This window comes from Stenella coeruleoalba (genome assembly GCF_951394435.1).
Source record: "Stenella coeruleoalba genome assembly, chromosome: 17".
NCBI classification, from domain to species: Eukaryota; Metazoa; Chordata; class Mammalia; order Artiodactyla; family Delphinidae; genus Stenella; species Stenella coeruleoalba.
The window spans coordinates 40,977,560-40,986,497 of NC_137163.1; positions in this window are offsets into that span (position 1 = coordinate 40,977,560).

Sequence of the window (8,938 nt, forward strand, 5' to 3'; positions counted from 1 at the left end):
TTCCCATTATAGATTATCACAAGATATTGAATATAGTTCCCTGTGCTATACAGTAAATCCTTGTTGCTTATCTGTTCTATGTATAGAAGTTTGTATTTATTAATCCCATACTGCTAATTTATCTCCCCACCTCACTTTCCCCTTTGGTAACTGTAAGTTTGTTTTCTTTGTCTGTGAGTCTGTTTCTGTTTTGTATATAAATTTATTTGTATTATTTTTTAGATTCCACATATAAGTGATATCATATAATACTCATCTTTCTCTGTCTGACTTATTTTACTAAGTATAATACTCTCTGGGTGCAGCCATGTTGCTGCAAATGGCAATATTTTATCCTTTTTTACGACCAAGTGATATTCCATTCTGTGTGTGTGTGTGTGTGTGTGTGTGTGTGTCTTCTTAAGATAATTGTCTTGATGGGCACTTGGGTTGTTTCCATGTCTTGGCTATTGTAAATAGTGCTGCTATGAGCATTGAAGTGAATGTGTCTCTTAGAATTAGAGTTTTTGTTTTTTCTGGATATATACCCAGGAGTGGGATTGCTGAATCATATGGTAGTTCTGTTTTTAGTTTTTATAGAAACCTCCGTATTGTTTTCCACAGTGGCTGCACCAGTTTACATTTCCACCAACAGTGAATGAGTGTTCCTTTTTCTCCATTCCCTCTCCAGCATTTGTTTATTGTAGACTTCTTTTTTTTTTTTTTTCAGTACGCGGGCCTCTCACTGTTGTGGCCTCCGCCGTTGCGGTGCACAGGCTCTGGACGTGCAGGCTCAGCGGCCATGGCTCACGGGCCCAGCCGCTCCGCGGTATGTGGGATCTTCCCAGACCGGGGCACGAACCCGTGTCCCCATGTCAACAGGTGGACTCTCAACCACTGCGCCACCAGGGAAGCCCTTTTGTAGACTTCTTGATGATAGCCGTACTGGCCAGTGTGAGATGATACCTCATCGTGGTTTTGCTTTGCATTTCTCTAATAATTAGCATCTTTTCATGTGCCTGTTGGCCATCTGTTTGTCTTCTTTGGAGAAATGTCTGTTTAGTTCTTCTGCCCATTTTTTGATTGGGTTGTTTGCTTTTTCAATATAGAGTTGTATGAGCTGTTTGTATATTTTGGATATTAACCTCTTGTCAGTCACATCATTTGCAAATATTTTCTCCCATTCTGTAGCTTGTCTTTTCATTTTGTTTATGGTTTCCTTTGCTGTGCAAAAGCTTTTAAGTTTGATTAGGTCCCATTTTTGTTTCTATTTCTTTTGCCTTGGGAGACTGATCTAAGAAAATATCGCTATGAATTGTGTCAGAGAATATTTTGCCTATGTTCTCTTCTAGGAGTTTTATGATGTTACATCTTATACTTAGGTCTTTAAACCATTTTGAGTTTATTTTTGTGTATGGTGTGAGGGAGTGTTCTAACTTCATTGATTTACATGTGGCTATCCACTTTGTTCACTACTATATAAATGAAAGCTACTGTTCAGAAGGGTCAGCACTGCTGAAGCAACACTTAAAATTACCTTAAGCCCATGGGTGCTAGAGAAAGTGTGATTCTCGTACAGAAACTAGATTTTAATGATAAGATATGAACTGTAATATAGGGCGTGTTGACTGTGAGGGTGTATTTATTTCTTCAGCAAATGTTCACTAAGCACCTTCTTTGTGTCTGGCACAGTGTAAGGCACTGGGGATACAATGGTGAATAAGTCAGTGTGGTGCTTGCCTGCCCTGAGGTTGTAGACTAGAGGGGGAGATGGACATTATCCAAATAACCACCAAACTTAATATAGTAGAATGTATACTGTATGAGAGCAGAAACTTTGCTTTGTTACTGCTGTGTCCACAGTGCCTAGAATGCTTAATAAGTCCTTAATAAATATTTTTTGGACTTGTGGTCATCCCGGGGAAGGAAAAGTCGAGAAAAGTCTGAGTAAACCTCAGGAGATCTAGTGTAGACTTGGGGGTTAAGGGCTTCTCTGAGCAAATGATGTTTGAGCCAAGATCTTAAGGATAAATAAGTTCTTTCCTCCCTCAATCCCTGGGTAGGAAAGGAATGTTTCAAGCCCAGGGGTTGAGGGAGGAAAGAACTTGGCATGTTCTGGCAAATGAAAGGAGGTAAGAACATTGAAATAGTCTAGAAAGGGAGGAGGCAGGAATATGGAGGGAGCCAGGAGTGGAGTGGGAGGCAGGGACTGTTTCTCAGAGACGAAATTTTATAAAGATTGTGGAGCCAGTGAAGGGCTCTGAGCAGAGGAAGGTCAAGTTGAGATTTGTGTTTTAAAGCAATAGCTCAGCAGTCTGTGAATTCAGAGAAACCCATTAGGTGGCAGCTGCTGAAATTTGGACAAGAGAGGACAGTAGTTTGGACTAGAGCCATTATGGGAGAAATGGAGAGAAGTGGATGAAATCAAGAACTATTCTGAAGGTATGTCAACAGGACTTTGAGATGGATTGGATGTGAGGAAAGAGAGAGATGAAATAGTCAAGCTTGACTCCTGAATTCCTGTTTGTAGCTGAATAGATTGGGGTACACCCACCGAAAGAGGGAACTCAGCGAGGTGTTTACTAAGGGTAAAAATTACCTTCTGAAAGCATGAGCCCTCGGATGCCCATAACTGAAGAATTCTGCCTAATTCTCACAAACTACTTGTTCGCTCATTGTCTATGTTTAACATCTCCCCTAAATTTAACTTAAACTCATATAACTTACTTACATTTTGTGAGTTTCAATCTCCACTTATTTCTATTGTCTTTTCTAGCAGAGATAAATATTCTCAGTAATAAAACACACATTAATACTCTATTAAAAGTCTTTTGAGTTCTTTAAAACACCTAGCACAGAGTCTAGTACCTTATAGGCATCCAAAAATAAAGAGTAGCTATGTAACATGTTCATATCTTATATGTAGGTATGTCCTACTTTAGTCAAACAAAATATGTAAAAATCTGGATTGAAAATATATATTAGGTAATGCTTATTCACTATATAAAGTGTTGTTTCACTTTATAAATGATTCTCCATAGTAAGTTCTCCTGGTATATTTAAAATATGATTCAATTTACAACAATCATAATTATATATATAATCTCGGGTAAGTCTTACATAAAGTGAGGTACATTTAGATTACATAGGACGTTGTTTGTTATCTCTACTTCTCAGTGGACTGTTACTTCGTCCTGCCTTATAAACAGCACTTGAAAAGGGCAGGAAATTTAACCACTCAAAACCTTGAAACTGGACAGGAGGATTATATCATTTGGGCTGCCAGTTTGGTTTTTACTGCAAAGGACAAAATAATAGTGACTTAGACAAGATAGAAGTTTCTTTCTGTGGTAGGCAGAATAATGGCCTCCTCAAAATATCTATGTCCTAATCTCTAGAAACTGTGAATGTTACCTTACACGAAAACAGGGACTTTGTAGATGTGATTAAGGTTACAGACCTTGAGACTGGGATATTTTCCTGTATTATCTGGATGAGCTCTTAAAAGCAGAGAACTGTTCCTGGCTATGGTCAGAGAGGGATGTGATGATGAAGGAGGGTCAGAGAGGTTGACATGAAAAGGACTCAATCTGCCATTTCTGGCTTTAAAGATGGAGGAAGGGAAGGAACCACAAGCCAAGGAATGTGGTGGCCCCCAGAAACTGGAAAAGGCAAGAAAACAAATTCTCCCCACAAACATTCAGGAAGGAAGTTAGCCTTGCCAACACATCTGTATTAGTTTGCCCTGTGAGACCTTGTCCCACTTCTGACCTATAGAATTGTAAAATAATAAATGTGTGTTATCTTAAACCACTTAATTTGTGTTAATATATTATAGCAGCAGTAGAAAACTAATAAAGATTTTGGTACCTGAAAGTTGGGTGCTGCTGTAACCAATACTTAAAAATGTTGAAATAGGTTTGGAATTGAGCAGTGGGCAGAGGCTGGAAAAATTTTAAGGAAGCTACATTCCTTAGACTGATGGTGGAAATATAGATGTTAAAGTCTCTGCTGATGAAGGCTCAGAAGAATCATCGTAGAGAATATCTAAATGGTTGTAAACAGACTATTAATAGAAATCTGGCCCTTGAGGACACTTCTGATGAAGAAGCAGAAGGAGATGAGGAACATGTTATTAGAAACTGGAGGAAGCTGGATCCTTGTTATATAATGGAAAGGTTAGCAGGATTGTGACTTGCATTTATGTGGAAAGCAGAGCCTGTAAATGATGAACTTGGGTATTTAGCTGAGGAGATTTCCATGCAAAGTGTTGAAGATGCAGCCTGGTTTCTGCTTGTTGCTTAGAGTAAAATGCAAGAGGACAGAGATCATGGTTAAACCAAAAAGACCCAAGACTTGATGTTTTAGGAAACTCTCAGCCTATCCAGATTGCAAAAGATTCTAAAATTGAGAGATTTATTGTTAGGAAAGCATACGCTCTAAAGAAAAAGCTGAGGGTGTGGCTGTACCACCTCAGAAAGATCAAACGTAAGAGTATCCAGTCCCACAAAAGGCTTTTTCAAGGGTGTGGCTCACAGATCCCCTCAATCAAAGCCCCAGATACAGTTGACCTTTAACAACACAGGTTTGAATTGTGCAGGTCTACTTACACACAGATTTTTATCAATAGTAAATACTATGATACTACAAGATCCAAAACCCACAGTTGGTGTGAATGCAGAACTGTGGGTACAGAGGAACCAAGGATACAGAAGGCCAGCTATAAGTTATATGCGTATTTTTGACTCTGGTGGGCGCCCCTAACCACCATGTTGTTCAAGGGTCAACCGTACCTACTTCTGAGAATCTTAAAGTCAAATAGGGCAGGTAATTGATAGATTAAAAGAAAAACTCACGGGCTTCCCTGGTGGTGCAGTGGTTGAGAGTCCGCCTGCCGATGCAGAGGACACGGGTTCGTGCCCCACTCCAGGAGGATCCCGCATGCCGCGGAGTGGCTGGGCCCATGAGCCATGGCCGCTGAGCCTGCGCGTCCGGAGCCTGTGCTCCGCGACGGGAGAGGCCACAACAGTGAGAGGCCCGCGTACCGAAAAAAAAAAAAAAAAAAGGTCAACTGTATCTGAAAAGAATGTCTTATTAAAATACCAATTGGGGGTACACTGCATAGCACAGTAGAAATTTTATTAAATGTATATGAAATGCTAAACTGGTTATTGTTTGAAAAATTTAAATGCTCATAGAGATTCCTGAGGAGCTCACTTTATGTCTAGAGAGGCTCTGGAGGTAGGACAGGTCTTTCAGGATCTGTGTGCTAAAAGCTCATAGTACTTTTGAGGAAAGCTAACAGGCCCATAATTCTTTTCTGGGAAAAGCAAGATTAGGCGGCTCTTTGTTCTTGGTTTCTATTCTGTAGCCTTGTAACCCCGATACCCTGACCACAGCTGATAGGACCAGGGATTGATGGACTGCCGAGTTGATGACTGGCCCAGAGACAGCTACAGGTCAGTTGAGGTTGGAAAGCCAATGCAATCCAATCTACTTTGGGGGAGAGTGAATTCCATTCGCTCCGAGAGATGCTGGCAGTAAAGTGGCACAGAAGCCGAGAGACATGGAGAAAGGAAGTAAATAGAAAGCGTGAAACAATAGTAGTTACAAGTAAAAAGAAGCCACAAGCTATAAAATAAGAGAGGGGAGAAACTTAAAGATGACAAAATACTGAAGATTAGTGACACCTCTTGTGGTGGTGCTCCGTTCACAACACCTTTCATCTGATAATGCCCTTCCTTCATCCTCTTAAGCCTCCTCTGTGGCAACCAGGTTTGTGCTACATAGCCCCACCTTTCAGGCTTCAGTTGATTGGATCAAGAGTGGCAGTGTCATCCTTCCTGAGCCAATCAGGTGCTCCCTCTTGGGTCTTTGGAACTGGGACTGAAAGATAGTCTGTCTCTCTGTGTGGCTGGAGCAACAGGATGTGGAGCTATGGGGTGAGAAGATGACAAAGCTGGTGTGTGGAGAGAAAAGAAAGAAACAGATGTGCAGTGAGAAGCAGACTTGGAGAAGCCATGTGGAGAGAAGGAGGGAGACAGTGTGAGAGTTTTGCCTTCTGCTAGCTTTCCATTTCCTGGCTCTGATCCCCCCAAAACATCCCTTAGAGCCTCAAGGTGCCTGTACTTTTATAATATCCACTACCATTTAAAAAATTAACATGGCTCAAGGTAGTGTTCAGATTTTGCAAGGAGGAGTCTCAACGAAAACATAGAGCTAGTGTGGTAACCTGCACAAAATTTGTGTTCTCCTTGAAACTTAGTAGGGCAGCTGTCAAGATGGCTTCTTGCCTCTCTTACAAGAAGTTCCCAGCTGGGTATGTCTCATTTTCTTGAAACCCAGAAGGAACTAACAACCCTAGCTGGAGAATCTGATGTAATGGAACTAATGGAGTTAGACCTTCATATATCAAATACCAATTTCTATATGAGGATACTTCTGCTGTTTTCTCTTCTCATTGCCCTTTGTATGTCTGTGTTCTTGGAGGGCAGAGGCTGTCTCAGTGCAGTAGGAATGGGGGACCCCATGCCCATATTCTCAGGTACAGTGTCCCCCTTTCCCTATTTGAAGTCTCACTGTGGTCCTGCCCCTGTGTGCTGACAGAGCTTGGCCTTCTTGGTGAACAGACACTTTAGTACTAAATGTGCGTTCAATGATTGTGACTCTATTGAGGGCGAAGTTTGTGTTGCTTTCATTCGCGTACCTTGAACTACCTGGCCCAATACCTAATAGGCCCTCCATCAAAACTTATTGAGTGAAAGACAGATAAATTGTTTTTCTCAGTGGCAGTTTGAAGGTACCAAAAACAAGATCCAAAACCTGAAACCAAACCATGTCGTAAATTATATAATCTGAGCGTGCAAATGGATAGATGCCCAGTATATTTCATTAGGGTGTTAATTATGATGATGGTGTCTATGCTATGCAAGTTCTTAACCCTCAAGTTGTGAATGCCCTAGTGTGGGAGACAGATAAGAATATTGGGTCTACGTGTCATTTCCAGGGATCTTGCTTTTTTCTACTTCAGATTGTGCTTTAATGTTGAGAGAAAAATGATAATCCCACTTGCCATTGGGTCCTGCATCACTCCTGCTGGATTCTCCTGAAGAGATGACTTCACAGTTTCTTGGAGGCTTCCACTTATTTCACCCATCAGAGGAATGTTTATAGTTTTCATGTAAATTTTAATGGGCAGAAACGTCTGTTCCCCATCCAACCATGATGTCCTGTGTATACATGAGAATCCCTGGCTGAGCACAAACCAGGGATTTGTGTGTATTGGATGCTTAGGAAAATAATGTAGACCAAGGACAAAGAAGAGAGGTGTCAAGAGGGAGTGAGGAGGAGAAAGGGGAAGTGGTGAATGGGTGGGTGTGCAGGAAAACTCTCCCTGCGCCAGCTGGTGGCGCTATGTGTGGCCTGTCCCTCCTTGGTGGTCAGGCTGGCCCTGGTGGATCCGAGGCCTACCCCCTTCCTCTGGAGCAGACCCGTGGGTCTGGTGAGCCACTTAGCTCCATTTAATGGAGCTGCTCCCTCATAACAATTGTGGACACCTCTTGCTCCTTGTATGGGAAAGGGCAAGTATGCACTGGCATGTCACTGTCCCGCAACCCCTTGGCCTTCAAGCCTGGCAGAGCTGGCTTCTCCTTGTTTGCTCCTGTACCTCTAGAGGTTCTTCCCCGCCTCCCATCACCTGAGTTCCTGCTGGAACTTTGAGTTCGTGGGTAGGACTAAACAGAGCATTGGGACTGTCCTCCCATAGCTTGGAATTTGCAGAGGACTCCTGACCACTTTTTTGGCCCTACTTCTCATTCCCCCCGACATGTTCTCCAGCCACCTGAAATTACTTGGAATCACCCAAATGCCCATACTTCTGAGCCTTTTCTGTTTTTTTTAACCTTGGAATGCTTTCTCTTTCCCAGCCCCTGTCCACATGGTGGTGCAAGAACGTGCACAGAACACATGCACACACCACCCTGCCAGTTGCTCTCTGTACTTCAAAGCTCAAACTAAAGTTTTCTCTGTGAGATTCTCTCTGACCCACTCGAGCAGAGTTCATCACCCCCTCTTGCTGTCCCACTCTTCTGCACACATACTCTGTGATGCTGTCTGTCATGTCACTTTGCAGTGATGACTTTGGATATGAGGGCTCTGTCCCTGAAGTCAGGTTGCTTGGCTACAAATTACAGCTCCATCATTGGGCTGCACGATCCTGGGCAGGTGACTTAATATCTCCATGCCTCAGTTTCCTAATTTGTAGAATGGGGATGCTGTTAATAATAACCATAAACGTTTGTTGAGAAAATTAAATGAGATGATACAGGTAAATCACTTAGCAAAATACCCGGCTCAATAAAGGGCAGCTATTACTATCAACTCCTCACTTTTTCTACCCAACCATCTTGTACGGAGACTGTTATGCACCCTGTATTCCTAGAGACAGGTGTATAATAACTCTTTCACGTTTGTTTGTTGAGTGACATTGTTGAACTGATGGATCCCAGTGGCCTACTCAATCAGGTTCATGTTCTCTGGAATCAGCAGTTGGGGTTCAAATCTTAACTTTACCAGTTTATAGCAATGGGACGTTGGGCAAGTTAATTAAACTTTCTATGTTTTAGTTTAATCATCTGTAAAATTTTAATTATGATAGTACCTAGCTCACAGGGTAGAGATAATCTACAGAGTGCCTAGAATATGGAAAGATCTCAATAAAAGTTAGTTAATGTTATTCTCACTAATGTTATGAGTATTATTACATCTAATACTCATCTTAAATATCATTATTATAAAGTCTTTCTCAATCACTCTCTCTGGAAGGGATCTCATTCTTTAGCCAATCATCCAATATAATTCTTAAATGCCAGCTATAATCCTGGCACCATGCTAGACACCTGCTGTGCAGTGGTAAATAAATCATATATGATCTCCACCTTCATATAAGTTGGGGTTTGAG